The following is a 23,092-nucleotide window of genomic DNA, read 5'->3' as shown; positions in this document are numbered from 1 at the left end:
ACACAGAGTTTTTAACACATCATATCATTCCCTTTCCTTCAAGCTTAGAACAATTTCCTACTTTACCGGCTTTTAGAATACTTCTCTTCCTACTATCCCGTTTTTATTGAAAAAATTTCTACTTGTTTTTTAAAGCCCAGCTTGCTGCTGCCTCTTCTTAGAGTTCTCACTCAGGATCACTCTCTCCCTCCTCCTTACACTCACGGTGTTTTACTTTTAAATGCCACCCTTGCTTTGCCTTTGTTTGCTTGTCCTCCTCCCCCTTACAATGCAAGTTCCTTCATGGTAGGAAATGTCTCTATTTACTCCAGTCTAGCATAATGACTGCCATAATATAAGCACTGGAGTAAGGACCTATTTAGAAACTGTCCCCGCTCCCCTTCCCCCAGGGGATTTACTTGGAGACAAGTCCCGGAAACCAGCTTCAGGTAACAAAGCCCAGATACAAAGGTGGGTCAGGCCAGTTGGAGACATCTGGTCAGTGGGGGGATGCGTACTGTCTCCCTGGTTACCGAGGAGTATGGGCCCCGCCCTTTGGGCGCCAATCCCAATCAAAGTGTAATAGGCTGGTTCAGATGTCTACTAGGGTAAACTGTAACTCAGTTGGTCACCTAGCATCACTGGGGAGTTTCCTGTGTGTGTTATGATCTCATTGGCCACCTGTGCGTGGCCAGGCCCGACCTCATGGCCTTTGCCCTTAAAAGTTAAACTGTGAAACAGAGAAGGGTCACCCTCTCTTATAAGAGGTACGGACCCGACCATTCGGTTATATTCTTGATGCTTGGCGCGAAATAAAACTTTGCTTGACTTTCGCTTTGTATCAGTCTCGCTCCTTTAATCACGGACCCGTTATTGGGGTATAACAACTGGAAAGCTTAATGTCTTAATGTACTGTTGGTTCAACTCTGGGAGAATGGTTTTCTCAAATTCCAGGCAGGGGAATCAGAGAGTCTCTACCAACCAAGACATAAAAAGATAAAGAATTTTTTAAAAACATTTTATTTAACTATTTGACAGAGAGATACAGCGAGAGAGAGGGAACGCAAGCAGCGAGGGTGGGAGAGGGAGAAGCTGGCTTCCCACTCAGTAGGGAGCCTGATGCCGCGCTCCATACCAGAACGATACTAGGACGCTGGGATCATGACCTGAGCGGAAGGCAGATGCTTAAGGCCACCCAGGTGCCCCACAAGTAAATTCTTTAAGAAAGAAAGAAAGAAAGTAGGTAAATTATGGACAGAGTCCAGCAGCAGACTGTGGGAAGGAATAGTTTCAGAAATAGGAAAAGAACATAGGAGTGAGGTCACAAAAGCTAAGAGAGAAGTCAAATTCAAGAAGGAAAGCATGGTGACTGGGATCAAATGCTAGAGAACTAGGGCAACAACTAAAGAGAAGTGCAAGGTCAATATTTATTTTTTTAGATTTTATTTATTTATTTGACAGAGACAGCAAGAAAGGGAATACAAGCAGGGGGAGTGGGAGAGGGAGAAGCAGGCTTCCTGCTGAGCAGAGAGCCAGATGCAGGCCCGATCCAAGGACCCTGGAGTCATGACCAGAGCTGAAAGTAGATGCTTAAGGACTGATCCACCCAGGCATCCCCAATATAGGATTTTTAAAGGAAGGAAGTGAAAATTTTTTTGGAAGTTTCTTATTTTCATGGATGAAACAAGTAGTTGATAATTAAAACCTAACAGATCTAGGAGTATGGGAATCAACATTTCATTAAGACAATTATAGGGACACCTGGGTGGCTCAGTTGGTTAAGCAGCTGCCTTCGGCTTGGGTTGTGATCCCAGCGTCCTGGAATCGAGTTCCACATCGGGCTCCTTGCTCTGCAGGGAGCCTGCTTCTCCCTCTGCCTCTGCCTGCCATTCTGTCTGCCTGTGCTCGCTCTCTCTCCCTCTCTCTCTCTGACAAATAAATAAAATCTTTAAAAAAAAAAAAAGAAAGAAATCAAAACCTTTAAAAAAAAAGACAATTATAGACTTCATAATGTCTCACCAAGAAAACCACATTCCAATCTAAATTTCCTTGTTCCTATAAGAGGAATTATAGAAACATGACGGAAACTTATCTATTCCTCATGACTCCATTAGAGTAACTAAGGAACTCCAAGCCATGTGCCCTCCTTAGTTGGTAAAACCCTATCTTGTAGTGGGTCACTATGGAAGAGTTCTTCAAGGAAAATCACTGGGGGCTGGCTGGATGAAGAAAATCATCCATCAACAAGACCCTAAGGAGTAACAGAAGAGGAGCACTTAAAAGCAAAACATGCCTTGAAATCAATATTCCGATTGATTGCTATGGTAATGGTTATCATAATTTAATTTATATTAATTTATATTTATCTTATTTATAGTAAAAGAAAATATGGCCTTCTTTCTGAAATAGATTAATTTAATATCAACACAGAAACAGTAACTTTTTTCCTCATTTCATTTTTGGGGAGGAGCGGAGACCCTTCTGTCTATTCTTTTATGTATTCTTCCAACCATCTCTCCATCCATCCATCTGTCCATGCAAATAATTTTTAAGGCCCTCTATTCACTGGGCTTTATGCAAGTTCTCAAGTCTACAAAGAACAGGGCCAGATGCCAGACCTCAACATAGTCACTATCTACTATATATGAATTTGATCTAAAATATCATTAAAATTAGGGCAGGAATCAGGATATATATATCACTCTTTTAAAATAAAACCAAAAGATATGCTTTAGGCAGCATCTCTGTACTTCTTCAGTATACTAATCCTCCCTGACATTATTGCTATCGCTGATAAATGTCAAAGGGGAGAGTGATATTTTTGGAGCTGATTTTTTTTACACTCTTATAAAAATAGATTATAAACACATACACATATGCCATAGAAAGAACTTAGGCTAATATTTTTATACAGGGACAAGCATTAGCATATTTTTAAAGTTCACAGTTACATTCCTGTTGTCAGTTATAATCATCTGTTGGCTTGAACTCCTTATTTTATGATAACTAACAAAATCTAGTGGTATGATGTAATCTGCTTAAATTTCACAAGAGCATAAGAATTTTATAGTCAAAGAGTTTCTGAAGGAGGCTGTGTGATTCAATATTTTCAAGCAACCATCTTCATAAAGGCATGGTGCTAAACCAACAAATAATTATACCTAATAACACAAAGCTATATTTGAATGCAAGTTCAAATGAATATTCAATGAATATTTTACTTTGAGGTACTTTTTCCCTGTTCATGATATTAGTCCACTATTTAGTTATAATTTATAATAGCCATATGCTTTGGGGAAAGACCGTATATACTAAGGCAAAGCACAAAGGAGTCAAAGTTCTCTATGTCATCATGCTACTCTGCTATAGGCCCCTCTTGAAGTTTATGAGAGCCTCCAGTTCCTCTTGGAAGTTTATGAGTGCCTCCAGCACTGGCGGAGGCACTGATGTTGATCTGAATTGCTACCCAGACAAGTGAAAGATACAGTGCCTTTCATAAAAGTCTCTGGAGAAAGTTAAAGTTTTTCTATTTTTGGAGGGCCTACCCTCACATAAAGCCCCTTGCTTGTTGGGACCTGTTAGTAGTTGGATTATCATACAATACACTATGTTTTGCTTAGTTCAAGGAGTACTGTGGGCAGGGTCAAAACAGTATGTACAAAGGCTGCAGAGCTTTCTTTTTTCATCACAAATTGCAGCCTGATGGGTAAAGACCAGTACTGGTGGACTACTGAAGTCACAAACTTCATTTTCCTATTTCACTCACATGGCATAAATTAGCTCTGCTGCTGTAACAAACAGCCCTCAAATCTCAGTTACAACTACAAAGGCTTTGTTTCTGGAATCTGTAATAAAAAAGACATGTGCATGACATTAGCCTCATGTCTTCATTCCAGATCCAGGCTGAAAGAGCCTTTGCCGTTTTTGGACATGGCATTCTTAAAGCAAAGAGAAAAATAGCAAGAAAGCTGCTGGAAACATACAATAGTCCTGTCTTAGTTCAGATTACAACGACAAAAATACCATAGAGTAGGTGGCTTCAGATTTCCCAGTTCTAGAGGCTGGGAAGTCCAAGACCAAGGATTCAGTGTCTGGTGAGGATCTGCTTCCTGGCCTACAGATAGCCGTATTTGCATTGTGTCCTCACATGGCTGAGAGAGTCAACTCTTTTATGTCTCCTCTTACAACGGCACTAATCCCTCTCCTGAGGGCTCCACCCTCATGATGTTATTACCTCCTAAGGGCCCCCCCCTCAAATATCATCACAGTGGAGGTTAGGACTTCAACATGTGAGTTTTGGGTGGAAACACATTCAGTTCATAGTAGGCTCTTAAAACTTTTGCTCAGATGAGGCATGGCGGAGGTTACCCACGTGTCATCGGCTGAAGTCCTCACATGCCCAAGCCAAACATCAAAGGTGCAGAAATTGTGTACTCCCCACCCCCAGGAGGAACAGCAGGTTGTGTAATCCTGTCAGAAAGGTTGAGTTTCTGGGAATGAAAATACAGTCTCTCATACCATGTCCCTTGCTGTAGCCCCCAACTAATTCTCCAGACTATTCTTCTAGTCTCCTTCTCTTCCCGCCAGCTCAAGGAGGATACTGTGGAGTTCCACGGAGGGAGGCTGCACAAGAAGTGAGGCTATAGCAGCTGTTGGTTCTGCTCTTCCCCGTTTTGTTCTCATTAGCCTCTGAGTGCAGAAGGCGGAGTGGGTTGGAGAGAACTTCAGGTAAGAGGGAAAACAAATGAGGGAACGAAGACCTCTCTCCGTACTCAAAGGGCTCACTGGGGTTAGACAGAGTGACCTTTATGTGTGTCGCTAGAGGGCTGTGCCTAAGAGAATGTAATTGAGCCCACTCCTCAAAGCCACCATCCTCTTCAATTCGTATTTACTGAGCACCCACTGAGACACCAGTTCTGTACTCAGAACCGCAAACTCTCTTGGGCTGGGAAAAGCTCTCATTTGCACATTAAAAAGCAGACAGCCAGAGGAAACCCACCTTTTTTCCCCTTCCCAGTCACCCTGGGAGAGAATCTCGTCTCTTCTTCATTCATGTGTGGAATCCCAATTAAACATAGTCAACAAAGGAAACTTCTTACATTGTAATATTCCTCCCTCTCCCCTTGCTTTATTTGCAGTCTGGATTTATTGCTCAAGAATTGCCTCCTTTAAGCATCATCCCCTATTAACCAGAGAGATAAAAGCCATAAAGGGAAGGGAACTCCTTCAGTTCTCTTTCCCAGTTGTGAGACAGAACAGCGCCTTTACAAGGGGAGTTGACATCTGTTGACTGAGACTGCCCGTCCTGCACCAGGGCTGTGCTCATGATCGGAATGCAAACTGCAGCCATCAGAGACACAGCCCCGTTTGAGAACTGCGTGAGCCCAGAGCAAATCTGCTTGGGCACTGGAAAAGAAATTGTGTGGTTTTAAAGCAGATGTATGTTCTCAACGTGGTTGGCTTATAAAGCAATAAAATGCGGGAATTTTTCCCCCTTAGCCTATCACAACTGTTAGAGTAAATAGTGTAACTTAAGACAGGGCAATTCTATCACAATTCCATGTAATATTTAGTCCCTATAACAGGATGAAACCTAAATTAGCATCACAGATAGAAGGCATTTCATTTTCTCACGTATGGTACAATATTAGGAGCAAACAACATATGTCTCCATGGTTATAAACAAAGGTGTCATGTTTGCAAAACAGATCCTATATGTAGAACATCTATAAATGGGATAAAATATGGGGTTTTCTTTGGTTGAAATAGTGTTAAATATTTCAATCCACATGATTTTTATAAGAAACCTTTCTCCTTCTCCGTGAATATCAATAAGCCTTGTCTTTGCATTACCTTTTTTCCAAACCTGAGTTTTGGGCTCAGTTCTTCCTCTGTGACCTTGAGACATCAGCTGGTCTGAGTTTCCATTTCTTCACCTGTAAAATGAGGGTGTTAAGTTAGATCAGGGTTTCTATAACTTCTCTTCTGAGGAACAGTGTTTCTAAAGAAACTAATAGGGGTAACATTTTTTAAAGGGGGGTTCCATGGTCAAATAAGTTTAAAAACTGTGACATTAAACAAAATCAAACATTTCTTTACTGAGAACTTTGGTATACTAACAGTATTCGTTGTGATTCAGGATAAGGAAGATAAAGCACAGACATTGTTTCCCTCATTTTTTTTTTTAAAGATTTTATTTATTTATTTGACAGACAGAGATATCACAAGTAGGCAGAGAGGCAGGCAGAGAGAGAGAGGAGGAAGCAGGCTCCTTGCCGAGCAGAGAGCCCGATGTGGGGCTCTATCCCAGGACCCTGGGATCTTGTTTTACCTCTTTAACCCATTGTGCCACCCAGGCGCCATGTCCCTCATTTTTTTAACTAGAAAACTTTTTCTTGCAGATCATTTTTAAAAAAGATTGTATTTATTTATTTGTCACAGAGAGCTATCACAACTAGGCAGAGATGTAGGCAGAGAAAGAGGGGGAAGCAGGCTCCCTGCTGAGCAGGAAGCCCAATGCGGCGGTGGGGTTGGGGGGGCTGGATCCCAGGACCCTGAAATCATGACCTGAGCCGAAGGCAGAGGCTTAACCCACTGAGCCACCCAGGCGCCCCTCATTTTTCAGAACCAGTCTATATATTAGACTTTAAAAAACTTCAACTTATGATATTCTGTGATTCTATTGCCTGTTTATTCTGCCCCAGCTTCCCAGTTTCTCTCTCTTATTTCAGGAAAAGAACTACCCAGGCTCTGATTCATTCATAAGGTGAATGTCAGTTTATTCTTCATCCTTTTTGCCCTGCAATTTACTTATTTGGAAAATTTCAAACCCACAAAAAGGTTGAAAGAATAGTAGAGTAAATGTATGCTCTTCACTTAGATTTGATAGTTGTTAACATTGTGCTCCAATTTTGCTTGCTTTCTCTCAGCACACACACACACACACACACACACACACACACACACACTTTAGGTACTATATATATACTTTTACCACTGAACCATTAGAAAATAAATTTCATGACAATATATCTTTACATTCAAGATGTATCTCCTAAGACAAGAACATTCTCTTGTATAACCTCAGAATCAATACTACACATAAGAAATTTAATTCTACCTAAGAGCATATAATGTATATTCTGTAATTTAAGTTTCCTTAATTGACCCCAGAATGTTTTTTATAAACTTTTTCAAAATCTGGGATCCATTCAGGCTTCACACATTGAAATTGGTTATGTCTTCTTGACTTCTTTGATCTAGAACATCTCTCTAACTTGTTCTTTTTTCACAAAATTAACTTCTTTTGAAAAGTCCATGTCATTTTTTGGTAGAATGTTGACCATCCTAAATTTGTGTGATTGTTTCCTTATAATTAGATTCAGTTTAAATACTTTTGACAAAAAACTAATAGGTGATAATGTTATATATTTCAGACTCCCTCATATCAAGAGGCATATAATATCACCAGTCCATTATTGGTGGTGTTTGAGTAATGATGGTGCTTGTTAAGATATTATTTGCTATATTTCTCTATAGTAAGGCATTCTTTCCCCCTTGGTATTTTCCTTTTCTCTTTCTTTCTTTCTTTTTTTTTTTTAAGATTTTATTTATTTATTTCACAGAGAGGGAGAGACAGCTAAAGAGGGAACACAAGCAGGGGGAGTGGGAGAGGGAGAAGCAGGTTCCCTGATGAGCAGGGAGCCCAGCATGGGGCTCAATCCCAGGACCCTGGGATCATGACCTGAGCGGAAGGCAGAATCTTAACAACTGAGCCACCTAGGCACCCCTCCCCTTGGTAATTAATGAGTGACCTGGTAGTTGATTTTTAAAAAAATATTTTATTTGTTTATTTGACAGAGATCACAAGTAGGCAGAGAGGCAGGTAGGCAGAGAGAGAGAGGGGGAAGCATGCTTCCTGCTGAGAAGAGAGCCCGATGTTGGGCTCGATGTGGGGCTTGATCCCAGGACCCTGAGATCATGATCTGAGCCAAAGGCAGAGGCCTAACTCACTGAGCCACCCAGGTGTCCCAAAGATTGTTGATATTTTGAGACTTGTGAATAACTTATTTCCCAACAGTCCTTGACCCAGAGGCATTAGCATTTATTGATGATCCTTGCCTGGACCAAACATTACACTGGTATTACAAAGTAGTGACTTTTTTCTATCAACCCTTCTGCTTTATTAGCTGCCATTCTTCTATAAAGAAGATCTCCCTTTCTCTCTCTCTCTTTCTCTCTCATTGAGTATCATGATGTATAGATTCTTTTTTCATTCAATGTTCTATAAGCTCTTATTGTAAATTCATTCTTTTCACATTCATTCAGAGACTACTCTGTGCCAGATACTAAAGTGAGATTGGCCTAATGTTAATCTTAGTATCCTTTACTTTTCCCTATGGTACTTAAGGAAACTATCCCCATGGACAATTCATCTAGATTCTTGAACTGCCCACAACTTTGTTACAAAGATTTGTCAGGAAGGAGAAAGAACTGAAAATCAGGATGAGAGTGGAGCGAGGTCTCCAGATTCTAATTGTTATTTCACTTATTTTTTAATTTTAATTTTTATTTTTAATATTTTATTTTTTTAAAAAGATTTTATTTATTTATTTGACAGGCAGAAATCACAAGTAGGCAGAGAGGCAGGCAGAGAGAGAGGAGGAAGCAGGCTCCCCACTGAGCAGAGAGCCCAACGTGGGGCCTGATCCCAGAACATGACCTGAGTCGAAGGCAGAGGCTTTAATCCACTGAGCCATTCAGGCGCTCCTGTTATTTCACTTTTATAAACTTTGGGCAGACTACTGTGGTTCCTACAATCACCAGTGGTGTTCTAAATCATCATCCAGGAAATAAAAATCAGTTCCCATCTCTGTGGAGCTATACTGGATCTCCCTCAGAAGACAGAAAATACTAAAACCAAGAACTCAACCCCATTTCCTGGGCTCAGGATCCCCAGAAAGACAATAAATTTTGTTTCTGAGCACAAAATAGGTCATTTAACTAGGACCAACGTCATTAGGAAGATTGGGGGAAATATATCCATGTCTTCAACATATAGCAGGTTCTAAAGCAAATATCCTGGTACCAAAGGGCCTGGGCAAGACAGGAGCTGCAGAGCATGTCCCTGGGCAAACAGACCACAGGATTCACACAGGAAGAAATTTCTCCTCCCTGGAAGGATCTGAATGATGGATTCCAAATAATTAATCACCAAATAAATAAAACACAGCCTTTGGTTTAGCCTGCTCTCAGTGGAAGGATAAAGGACCTTCTGTTCCTGGGAACAAATAGACTGACCCTTCTTGGTCAAATTTTCCAGTGGAAGGAGTGTTGTGAATGTTATGCAAAGGGAGATCTTTTGCAGTACAAGCCTGGATGCCCTAGGGCCCTGCTGACTGACAGAGGTCAGAAACATATCCAGAGGATGTACAATCTCTTGGATTTGATTTTATTGCTTTTAGGGAAGGGTCCTTGCTCCCTGTGGAGTCCAGAGACAACTTCTCCAGCCCTAGAAAAATGCACAGTCTGTGTTCCCAATGGGGTGGGTCAGGCAGAAACTGGCACTGTGCCAGGGAATCAATAGCAGGAGGGAGAGGGGGGCGGACAGTGATGGTGATACCTGGAATCTTTATTACCTCAAAGTTTACAAAACTTCAGCATCTGAGGCCATGGGGGAGGATTCTCGCAGCTGTCAGAATTCTTCCAAAGGGATAGGGGCCAAGTGGAAAAAGCCCAGGTTTTAGTAGTCACAAATCTAGAGTTCAAATGCCATTCCTGAAATGCACAAGACATACAGAAAGTCTACACAACTTAGTTAATACCAGTTCTCTCTCATTTGCAAAATAAAAAACACCTCTGAGATCTCTTGTGGAAATCATTTTAAATAAGGGAAAGCATGTGTGTCACTTTATTAGGTAGGATTCCTTTCATTCCAAGTAACAGGAACCAATCTGAGCAAGTTTAAGAAAAAAAGTGAGAGACCAGAGAATTAATTATAAGGTAATGATATTCTATTCTTGATTCTTAAAGTCAAGATTTTAGCTAAGCCTTATAAGGAGGTTAGAACCAAGACATAAAAGGTTATCATCAAGAGCCATTATAGCTTCACTTTGCATATCTGTCTTCTCTCTTCTAAACCAACAGAGTTGACACAGTGTGACTACCCATAGCTTTTGAGTCTACATATCCCTTTTCTAAGACACCAACTCAGAGGGAATGGGAATCCCATAATCTCAATTTTGAAGTCTCACCAAGAGTCTGATTCCTTACCTTACTTATAACAGGAGTTCATTGTGCATGACTATATGGCAGCTGGGGACAGCGGGGCAGAGCAGTAGGGTTGGAGAGCATAAACATGCTGAAGAAGGTCACCTGTGGTGAGTGGTATAGCTGAGGGGATGCCTACGAGCTGGGTAGATGTTCTAAAACATTTTGCACAGATACCTACCTCAATATCTGTCACATAATGTGGGTGTTAATTTTTCTTTTTCCTTCCTTTTTACTAGATACGATGATCTAAGAGAAGAGTTGGGAACAATTGCTCCAATTATTCTGGGGTTTTTTGACTACTGAAATGGAAATCATAGGGTCAACATAGTTTCTGGCAATAATAACACCACTGGGATATATAAGGCAAGCTGTGTACTTTTGAGACCTTCCTTAATCTTCCTATATTTGGCTTCTAGCTGTGTTCTCAGAAATGTATCTGCCCACCCTTGGAAAATTCCTTGTTTCTGATGATAATGATGGCAAGAAAAATCCTTCTATGGAGAAAAGTGTTCTGTATGGAAGCAAGTGGGTTAGGAGGTAATGGATGGGGCTAATGCTTGAAGAACATACTAAGAACAGAATTGCTACAGAGGCATAGCTGGCCTTTTCCTACTGTTGCAAACCACATTCCCAAGTGTAGCAACTGTGGACAAAACCAGTACTCCCTTCTTCTTTCCTTTCTCTCAAAGAATAAATGTTTACTGAGCTGAGTATTGTGCTTTTGACAGACATACAAAGAAAAGCACCCAAGATGTTTTACATGTTCACCTTTCTCTCCTGGGAAAGTAGAGGGCCCAGGCTAGGATTTCAGAAACCAGGGATGGGCACTAGAGTAGAGAAGACAGTCCCCTAATTATAGAATGCTGATCAAAGTGACACTGGATAAGAGCAGTCCAGGAATTGAGGAAGGCCAAAGCACTCAGACCAAGGGAGTAAATGGAGAGCATGGATCTGGGCCAAAGGGTCAAAAAGGATGAGCATGCAGGGCAGGGCCAGCAGGTGAGGAAGAGCATGCTAACACCCACAGAGGCTATAAACAAGCCCAGGTAAGAACCTCTCATGGTAAGCCCACAGGCTGTGGGCTGGGAAGGATCTCTGAAGGTACTAGGCCAGGACTTTTGGGCCTAGGGAAAACAGAAAAGAGTTCTGAAGGAAGAAATGTTTTCCACATTAAATACCTTTCTTAATTGTTTGTTTGTTTGTTTGTTTGTTTTTAAAGATTTTATTTTTATTTTTTTTTTTTTTCACAAAGAGAGAACACAAGCAGGGGGAGCAACAGGCAGAGGGAGAAGTAGGTTCCCCCTTGAACAGGGAGGTGGACATTGGATTCAGTCCCAAGACCCTGGGATCATGACCTGAGCTGAAGGCTGATGCTTAACCAACTGAGCCACCTAGGCATCCCTGTTTGTTAATTTTTTTTTTAAAGATTTTATTTATTGATTTGACAGACAGAAATCACAAGTAGGCAGAGAGGCAGGCAGAGAGAGAGGAGGAAGCAGGCTCCCTGCCGAGCAGAGAGCCTGATGCGGGGCTTGATCCCAGGACCCTGAGATCATGACCTGAGCTGAAGGCAGAGGCCTTAACCCACTAAGCCACCCAGGCGCCCCCTGTTTGTTAATTTTAAAAAATATTTTATTTTTAAGTAATCTCTACACCCAACATGGGGCCTGAACTTACAACCCCAAGATCAAGAGTTGTATGCTCTACCAACTAAGTGAGCCTGGTACCCTCTTTTCTTAATAGTTTAGACCAGACTATAAAAACTCTCCTCACTAATTCTATTTCCTGCCCATTCCTGAATACAACTTGCAAAATTGTAATGAAAGAAACAGATTTCTATAAATTCACTACGGAGACTGAAGTACACTTTCAGGAACTTAGACCAAACATATGTTCTTTCCTTAAGAAACAACAATGTACATGTAGTCACTTAAGCACTTCTTTTTTTAAAGCATTTCTTTACATCACCACTGAAAACAAATTATGTCTGGGTGGCAAAATATATTAGATGAGTTTCAGGGTTTTCCTAGATTAGCCTAGATTTGAGGAACCATTTTATCTTCTACTATTGTCATTGTCTCTACTGTATTTCTCAACCAATTGAAAACCCCTAAATCAATAGGAATATTTAATGAGTAAGAGAATCACGTGAGTAGCAAGTCCTATTTGACTAAATAGCCCAGCCATGTCTTTGCTACTGATATAAATGCTTTTGTATTATATTTACGTCATTACATCCATTGTAAAAAGAAACTGTATTTCAACAGTGCAAAAATAATGAACCAGGAAGGCAACCCTGGGATGTTATAACTATCAAAAAACTTATTAATTATAATGCTAATATTGGAATTTATTTACAAAGATAAAGGTTGAACTTATCAAGAGGACACAAGTGAGCAATGAAGACTTATTTACTGAGTGCAGATAAATTTCAGATTTGTTATAATTTTGTTAAATACTCTGTAGTTCCTTATTCTTAAAGCCACCCTTTAGTTTTAGGACTGCTCACTGCTTTTATAGTTGCTGCTTTTTGTTGCTTTTCCTTATCTGATCACCTCTTCTGAAACTAATATGTTATCGGTATCATACAGTCTTTTTCTGTACTTCTTTTTCCTCTCCCAATTCCCTTCCCATCTCCCTTCTCCCCATCATCTCCTGACATTCTAACTCTAAGGGCAGAACCAAGGAGATAAACAAGGAAAGTCAAGGAGCATCTGGGTGGCTCAGTGGGTTAAGCCTCTGCCTTCAGCTCAGGTCATGATCTCAGAGTCCTGGAATAGAGCCCCGCATTGGGCTCTCTGCCCAGCAGGGAGCCTGCTCCCCCCGCCCCCCGCCACTTCTCTCTGCCTGCCTTTCTGCCTACTTGTGATCTCTCTCTCTCTGTCAAATAAATAAATAAATAAATAAATCTTTGAAAAACAACAACAACAAGGAAAGTCAAGTGCAAATAAGAAGAAGATATTTAATAATAGGAGACAAAGAAGTGTAGAACCCATGTGCTGCCTTTCTCTACCTAAACAAATCTCACTCTTCCTTCAAGGTCGTAGCATTAGTCTATGTGGGCTGTCATAATGAAGTACCAACGACTCACATAAAAGCCTCTCTTTTTGGCTTGTAGATGGCCATCTTCACCCTGTGTCTTTATGTGGTCTTTCCTCTGTGTGTGTCTGTATCCTAATAGCCTCTTCTTAGAAGGATCCCCAGTCATAGTGGATTAGAGCCCGACCTAATGACCTCATCTTACTTAATTACTCTTTAAAGACCGTACTTCCAAATACAGTCACAGTCTGAGGTCCTAGAGGGTTAGAACTTTGACGTATGAATTTGGGGTGTTACAATTCAGCCCCTATAACCACCATCATCTACCTGTACCAAATACCATTTCCCTTCCACACCAGCCCACCCTTTGGTTGACTGTTCATACATTTGGTGATTGCTGACATTATTTTAGCTGCTGGTTAAATGTAATTGGACACTTATGGACACTGTCTTGAGTGGTTCTTAGATGAAAGTAATTTCTTCCCAAACAAGACTTATGAGCACAGGTATAGTTTTTAATCTCTCTCAGTAACTAGAACCTAGTCAGCACATTAGTAGATAGACTTATAAAAGAAAATCAATCTCAATTGAAAGAGAAGTGTCAGTCTTTTAATTGTTGTGTTTGCACATTTTATCCCTTTGAGTAAAACCCCTGAGAGGCACAATTGTGTCCCGTCTACAGAGGAAGCAAAGGAATTCATTCAGTTGGTCCAGTGAAAATTAAACTTGAACAATTATGAGAATCCTTTGTCTTTCTGATATGATTTTTAAGTATAGTGATGTGAGAATTTTATAAATGGGTTAATTCTAATACTTTATTTGGCTGAAAAGATTCTGTTTATAGGAACTTAGTTAACTTTGGATGATAATCATTAAAAGTTGTAGTAGTAACAGTGAGCCTTCCTTTTTAGAATAAATTTAAAACACTGTAGTATAGGGGCATCTAGGGGACTCAGTTGGTTAAGTACCTGCCTTCGGCTCAGGTCAGGATCTCAGGGTGCTGAGACTGAGCCCTGCATTGGGCTCCCTGATCAGTGGGGAGTCTGCTTCTCCCTCTCCCTCTGCCTGATTGTGCATGAGCTCTCTTGTTCTCTAAGAAATAAATAAAACCTTAAAAAAAAAAAAAGGCACTGTAGTACAGATACTGAAAGCAAATCTTGAAAATATTTACCATCAGAGGTATCATCTATATTTTGTTTTGCACAATTTGATTTTTCCATTTATAGTGCTCTTCTTAAGTTTATAAACATGGTGGGTAAATGTTTTTGCTGTGACCATGACATTTAGGAAGTTATTTGGCTCTTCACTTCTCCATAACTACATCAGGCTCTTTCAGAACTCACTTTGCTCATGTCTGATGGTACGTACCCCAAAAAGACTATCCAGTTATATTCTCTCATTCATTTGAAAAATTCAGGTGCAAACAAGAGATGAAATTTATATCGTGTCCCAGACTATTTGGGGCTGTAAGTAAATACCTATTTTATTGAAAAAAATCACAATTCCTTAGCATAAGAAATAAAAGACAGATTGAAAAAATCCAAAATAACTAAAATAATGATTTATGTTATCTTCCAAGATAACTCTAAAAAGAAAGTTTAAAAAGAAACTCTAAAAAGAGACCCCCCCCATTATCATGTAGATGGTGATAAAGAGGGAAATAACAGGTAATGGAAAGTCTGACTTAATGCTTTCTGAAGTGTTCATTCTTCAACAACCAGGATAATCATAATAATGATGGTGGTGGTAATTCTCAGAAGGAATTAGACATTTGCACAGTGTTCAGCCTGTGAGATGATACCCATTTAGAAAGAATAGGATGTTATTAGGCAGGTAAGAGGCTGTGCCCTGTATTGCTAATTGCCTTTCATTGTGATGACCATGGTTTCATTTATTACCATAGGCCAACTGCTCTACTTACATTGCCTAATTGAATACTCACAACAATGTACTTAATGAGGTGAGTACTGTTCTCACTGTTGTATGGATGAGGAAACCAGGGAGTTAGCATTTATATAAGTTTCCTAAAGCCACAGAGCATAAGGAGGGGAGAGAGGAGTGCCACCATGTATGCTCATAGAGACTGTCAGACCCCATTTACTGTAGCAGATTAAAGGCATGAAATTTGGGTAAGAAAAATGTTTGCCAAAGTGATATGATGGGGTTTTTTTTGTCCTCGATAATGTATTTCCCTAATCCAATTACTTCAAGCACTGTTCCTGTTCTCAGTTTCCATCTAAAATTTTTGGAAACCAACCTGCCAGAATGACTGAAGGTTTTGCCCAAGAGTTTCCATACTGCATTAAATAATAAAGTCTCCAAAGTGCCCAAGAGATGATTATTTTTGGTAGGAAATAATTATATTGTACTTTGGTATGAGAAAATTTCTCTCATCAAGGTACATAGGAAAAACCACCACTTATGGCTGAAAACAGTAGGTGGGGTGGTTTTTGCCTACAAAAGACTGCAAAACACTTTCCCAGCACCTTCATTTCAGAGAATAATGTTCCTTAAGATTTTATTTATTTATTTGACTGAGAAAGAGAAAGAGAGAGAGAGAGAGAGCACAAGCAGGGGGAGTGGCAGGCAGAGGGAGGAGCAGGCTCCCTGCTGAGCAGAGAGTCCAATGAGGGGCCTGATCCCAGGACCCTGTGATCATGACCTGAGCCAAAGGCAGAGGCTTAACCCACTGTGCCACCCAGGTGCCCCAGAAAATAATATTCCTACTTAAAGTTCCTTTTGGCCTCTCCCTGCCCCTGAGTCTTCTGCAACCCTGCCTTCCACAGTTGTCATCTGCAATGTCTGCTCTCTTCTAAGGACGAGCACCTCACCTTTGCTGCTCATACAGCCGGGCCACAGGAGTTGGGGGGAGGAAGAACAAGCCCAGTTGCTGTCACAGTTAAAAATTTCTAGTGAGGCACAAGCCTTCGCACACATGGTTTCAGGAGAGATTTTAGCCAGACCTAGCAGTCCCACTAGTTGTCAGAGCCTCTTGTTGATTCCCACCTTCAGCAAAAATCCTTTAGGGCAGCAAGCGCAGCAGGAAACCTGTCATTAACAAGCACCAGAGTGTCACATCAGCGATTCTCAGGAGTGTCGGCTCCACTATTTAACTCAGCTATTTACCTCATCCGGGAGAGCTTTGTTTGATTGTCAGAAAATAGAACATGTACATTTGTCTGTCATAAACACACAAAGCTCTCCAGAGCACAAATAAACAAAATGATCATGTACATTGGTAAATGTGTTTGCATTATTTAACCAAACCAGATGAAGCATGTGAATCACCCTGCATATCAAGTACCATGGAGTAACTCGCTTGTAATCTGTCTTGTACAACACAGCCATTGCCACTCATTCCACTCACCCAATTCAGACCCTGGAAATGTACTATTTTTAGACCGGCTTTGTACACTACTATTTACAAAGCGCACTGTTAAATCCTTTGAATCGCAGCCAAGAAGTTGGGTGAGAACCTAGAAACCTGCCACACAGATCAGCATCCTAATCAACCCTGGGACAGCCAGCACTAAAGATCTGCCTTTGTTTCCTTTTCTTCTTTCCCTTTGTTTCCACAGGAATATCAATGTAAAAAGGCAAGGGGACAAAGAGGTGGGCCTTATCTGTTCTTGTTGTTCCAAGGGGTTGCTTTACTCATTCTCCCAGATAACAGCCCCGGTGTCAACATCTTTGGCAGTTTAAGTTGTTCTTTGTCAAAACCACTTTCGGAAAAGATTTGACCATTTATTTACTCGGGAGCCAATGTGACCACAACAGGTGCGTCATGGAAAACTCAGAATTAGGTGCTTTACAGCTGCTTGGATTTGGTCACATGACAGCCCGCTGCTCCTGGCCAATCCACTGCTGGCAAGCCGGCCAAGTGGCCACACGGGAAGGAGGGACAGAAAAGAAAATAGTAGGCAAAGTGTTGGCGTGAGGCAGGTGGTGGATGAGGCAATCGCAAAGAGAAAGGATTGCAACACCAGGGAGGAGATGAAGGGCCTCATCGTTTTGCAGCCAACAAGAAACCTGAAGGAACTAAGTTTGGCTCTGTTTCTACTGCTTGAGAAAAGCTGAGAACGGAAGCAATGACTGGGCTAATTCTGGACAAAAATTTTTAAAAATGATTTTTGAGAGGAATCCAAATCTGCTTCAATTCTTAGCTTCTATGTAAATTGCTCATTTTCCAAAATTCTTTATTTTTTTCAGGTGACTTGAAGTGATTTCTTTTTCTTGGGATCACTTAAGACAGTTTGATCCTTTTCCTTTTGCTCACCTTCCTCGTGGTGCCATTTTGTTTCTTCGCCTAGTCTGGATTGACTGGTGGAAGCAGGGCAGCCAGACTCTAGCCGGACAGTGGTCTCTTGTCCTACCCCTGTACCTGTACTTGGATGGCCTCATGTTCTCCACGGTAGCATATCTTTCCCTTTATAGAACTAAGCAGACAAATAGAAATGGGTTTTGAGTACTTTGAATCAAAAATGGTCTCTGAATTTAAGGCATTTTATTATTTTATTATTTTAAGTTAATAGGATCTCTTTATTCATTATAATATTAAAGATTTTATGAAAAAAGTAGTGTGCCATGATGATTAATAACAGTGACAACAAAAGCTCCTGGCTTTTCAGCCCGTAAGTACCAGGTACCATTCTAGATACTTTTTACAATATCTCCACGCATACTGATAGCTCTGCAAGTATCATTTTCTGCATGGTGGAAGAGCACTGAGAATTAGAAAGGTACTTGGGCAAGGTCATCAGCCAATAAATGGCAGATCTGGAATTCAAAACTAGGTCTGCTGTGTCCTTCCTACCATACCAGGTAACATCATTTGCAAATGCGAACCCTTTGCAAGCCATTAAAGGGAAACTGGCATTACTTTGATGAATATCAATTCCGTATATCGGGTTCAGGTATTTTAACAGATTTAATATGTTTATTTATCTCAGGATTCTTACAGAAGAGTAGTAGGACTGTGATCTGGGATTGTTTTCTTGTAGAGTTATGCTTATCTACCGCTACCTTTAATTCTTTACTATCTTCTAAGTATTTCGTTTCACCTGACTCTTTTCCTGGAATGGTGGTATGGAGAACATGGTCTATAGTAACAGTGCATAACAATATCCCGGGTTTCTTTATAGATGCATGAATAAATGAGGAAAGAAATTTTCCCCACACCTGAGCTCATAGGCAGCACCATTATATAGCAGGCTTGCACCTACACACACACAGTTTGACACAAACCAGTCATTGGACAAAGCTTGGGCAAGGGTTGGTGCTAAATAGGAAAGGGAACGAAGGTCATGAAGAGGTGCAAAGACAGCAGGGAGCAGGTACTGGTAAGTTCTCCATGGACAATAGTATTGATAGTATAGTGAATGTCTGCTCAATAGATTATTCTCACTTTCCTCCTCTGTGTCTATTTATTGGTTGGTCACCATCACCCAATAAGGGTGATGGGAGGAAATAAGAAGTATAGGTCTTTTTTCTTTTATTTTATTTGAGTATAGTTGACACACAAGGAAGTATAGTTCTTAATATAGATTCTAGAAAGTGGAAACTGCCTTTTATAGCTCTAAAACCAAAGCTTTTGGCCTCATTGTAGATCATAGATCTCTCTATAGTCTTTATTACCTGATTTTTTTTTCATTTGCTTGTATCTCCATGTTCCGTGTCTGTTTTGTCTGAAAAGAAAATGAAATAGAATTACCTCCTACACTCATACTGCTATTGACATTAAATTTCATCTTCTTTTATTATGATCAGCAAAGTTACTCATAACATTGGAATTTGTTTTTTGCTTTTAGAGTTATAGCTACTGCTGTTGTTGGAATAATTAGTATTGCTTTGGCACTGTGTTCCACCTAAACTCACGGCATTTGTGTACTATTTACCTTTCAGAAAAGCTATTCTCGAAGAAGAAAAAGAAAAATGGGAGTACAGACTTCCAACAGCACACATTTTTTCTGTTCTCTCTTTGGCTCTAAAAGAAGATGCGTGAAACAGAATTTCAGGCTGTAATTAATGCAGCTCTTCATAAGATAAGAGGTTCTTTTATCTATGGAAAAATTGCTACACTAATTCTCAATGGGAATCAGAATGCTCTAGTTAATGCTCTTTTTACAAGAGGAATTCACCTTTTCTACTCTCTACATATTTACAATCAAATTTTAATATTTTGTTACAGGAAAACTGGAGGTGAATAAACATGCAATGATAATATTATTTTATAGGGCTGAGTTTATAAAAATTAAATATTAATATTATGTTAGATAAATGCTGAATAGAGATTACATATAGAATTTCCAAATAATATTGACTCTATAGTAATGTACTTGCAAGCACAAACCTTAATTGGATGGAACTTAGTTCCAGCTCTTTGGGGGTGGGGGGAGTGGTGCGGAGAGGGTAAGCAAATTAGGAAGTGCATCCTCAGTTGACATAGTGAGGAAAAAGGGCTGTAGTTCCTTGTTATGTCCTAAAGTACTATCCAAACAAGGAAGAACCTCTGCTGTTTCTATCTTGATTTGAATATTTCCTTGTAGAACACACATTGCAATTCAGGAACAATATTTTTTCTTATGTATGTTTTATGTGTGGGCTTGGAATAATCAGTAATTCATTGGCACTGTATTCCATCTAAATGAATGACATTTGTATACTATCTAACTTTTTTAAAAAAACTATTTTCCAGAAATAAAAGAAAAAGGGGAGTATAGCAAATGACTAGAAGTTAGAGACCACAAGATTTTCCCCTGAGCTCCTATCAAAGAAGACCCCACTTAAGACCGTAAGATACATGTAGCACTCATAATCCATTGGCCCTTTCTATGTTCCTCATTTTCCACAAACATACCTACTTATATAATCATTCCTTCCCTTCCATCATGATACCATGGGAGGTAGCTGTGAAAGGGGTAGACAGTTTTGTTACTGGGCACAAAGTCTCAGATACTTGCTTAAAGCAGGAAATGAGGTAATTTCACTAAATAAAATAATGTGCATGGTTTCGGGTGTATTTGCTGCAAGTAAAAATGAATGGGAAATTTCAGCAATAAAGTTATTGTTATTTAAGGTGTAGGGATGATTTTCATTTAAGTGAAAAAGATTTTGTAATCCTTCAAAAAAAGAAAGACTACAATAGAGTAGCAGGATAGCTTCTATGCCTGTCCAGTGTTTTTTCCCTTATACATCCATGCCTGTGTGTGCACACGTACACACATGCAGAAAAGGATTCTTTCTTACATGTTCACAACGAGATAAGACTTTTAAGCTCAGAACCCCTTAAGAGTAAGAAACTTTTCTTAGCAGACAATCAACAGATTCTGAGAGAAGAAATCTGACAGAGCCCTTTTCCTTGGTTCTCTTTGTTCATATTGTTCACTCTCACACAAGGAGGGTTGCTAGATAGGGGAAGACCCTCAAAGGAGATGAAAGTGAATTATTCTGGACTAGCTGCCAAGCAATCCAAAGCTTCAGTTAACCTGGTATCTCTTTTCCTTGCCTCTGGTCCTCAGTTTTCCTTTTGTATCCTGAAAATAACGTTGATGTTAAATTGGGTCACTGGGACAAAAATACGTCATCAACTACTGCTTTTAATTTTGGCCCCCAAGAAAACATTTCGTAAATAACCCTATCTTGAGTGCATGCTATACAACACTCCTAGGATGGTATTTGGTTTTGTTTTGTTTTTTTTTAAGATTTTATTTATTTGACAGACAGAGAGAGCGATCACAGGTAGGCAGAGAGGCAGGCAGAGAGACAGGCAGAGAGAGAGAGAGAGGAGGGAGCAGGCTCCCTGCTGAGGGGCTCGATCCCAGGACCCTGGGATCATGACCTGAGCCGAAGGCAGAGGCTTTAGCCCACTGGGCCACCCAGGTGCCCCTAGGATGGTATTTGAATCAACTCCTCTTAGGAAAAGATGTCGATTATTTTAAACTTGAATTTCCACAATCAGAACATTTGCCTAATGCCATTCTAATGCACTACGCTTTACAGAAAGACTTCTAAATCAATATAAGCAAATATATACCCCACAGAAGTCCTTGTAATATACACTAGCGGACATCTACAAATGTTCATAGTAACACGATTTAAAATAGACTAAACTATTTGGAAATAGCCTAAATAACCATTGATGGGAAAATAAAGTGTGGCATAGTCACATATGGAATGCTGTAAACAGTAAAAATGGACGACAACTACACACAAAATATGATTTTTTTAAAAGATTTTATTTATTTATTTGACAGAGAGAAATCACAAGTAGATGGAGAGGCAGGCAGAGAGAGAGAGAGGGAAGCAGGCTCCCCGCTGAGCAGAGAGCCCGATGCGGGACTCGATCCCAGGACCCCGAGATCATGACCTGAGCCGAAGGCAGGTCACTGAGCCACCCAGGCGCCCCACAAAATATGATTTTTAAAAAATATTTTATTTATTTACTTGACAGAGAAAGAGACCGTGAGAGAGGGAACACAAGCAGGGGGGAGTGGGAGAGGGAGAAGCAGGCTTCCCCCAATCAGGGAGCCCAATAAGGGGCTCTATCCCAGGACCCTGAGATCATGACCTGAGTCAAAGGCAGATCCCAAATGACTGAACCACCCAGGTACCCCACAAAATACGATTCTTTTTTTTTTTTTTTAAGATTTTATTTATTTATTTGACAGAGAGAAATCACAAGTAGGCAGAGAGGCAGGCAAAGAGAGAAAGAGGAGGAAACAGGCTTCCCGCTGAGCAGAGAGCCCGACACAGTGCTTGATCCCAGGACCCTGAGATCATGACCTGAGCCAAAGGCAGAGGCTTTAACCCACTGAGCCACCCAGGCGCCCCTCAAAATACGATTCTTAACATAATATTGTGTGAAAAAGTAAGTTCCAGGGGCACCTGGGGGCTCAATCTGGTAAGCATCGACTCTTGATTTCAGCTCAGGTAATGATGGTGGGGCTGTGGGATGCTCCGAGCTCAGTGGGGAGTCTGCTTCTTTCCCTCTCCTTCTACCCCCTGCCTTGCTCACATACTCTCTCTCTCTCTCTAATAGATAAATAAACCTTTTTTAAAAAGTAAGTTCCAAAGATTACTTCCAACTTTAAAATTAAAAAGGAACTAAAGAATTTACTTAGTAGTTATGTGTGTACATGTAGTGATAACACTATATAAAAGTGCAAAGAACAGTGGTTTTATTAGGTGTGGGGAGGGAGGGACGTGGGATGGAAAAATGGTATAGAGGTCGATTATTGTCAGTATTTTAATTTAATTTAATGTATTTATTTGAGAGAGAATGAGGGGGATAGAGAGATATAGAGAGCATGAGATGAGGGAGGGTCAGAGGGAGAAGCAGACTCCCCACCAAGCAGGGAGTTTGATTCGGAATTCGATCTCAGGACCCCAGGATCATGACCTGAGCTGAAGGCGGTCACTCAACCAACTGAGCCACCTAGGTTCCCTGTTGTCAATATTTTTAAAAGATTTTATTTATTCATTTAAGAGAGAGACAGAGACAGAGTGACCACAAATGGGGGAGAGGCAGAGGCAGAGGGAGAAGCAGACTCCCCGCTGAGCTGGGAATCCAAAGTGGGGCTCCATCCCAGGACCGGTAGCTCATGACCCAAGCTAAAGGCAGACGCCCAATGATCTGAGCCATTTAGGTGCCTCTATTGTCAATGTTTTGAACATGAAACATTAGTTTATGCTTGCTTATAAAATTAATAAACAAACAGCATCCTTCTAAAGAATGAATGGGTCAACCGGGAAATTAAAGAAGAATTGAAAAAAATCATGGAAACAAATGATAATGAAAATACAA

This window comes from Mustela nigripes, chromosome 1, assembly GCF_022355385.1.
Source record: "Mustela nigripes isolate SB6536 chromosome 1, MUSNIG.SB6536, whole genome shotgun sequence".
Lineage (NCBI taxonomy): Eukaryota > Metazoa > Chordata > Mammalia > Carnivora > Mustelidae > Mustela > Mustela nigripes.
Note: the sequence above shows the minus strand (reverse complement) of the source record.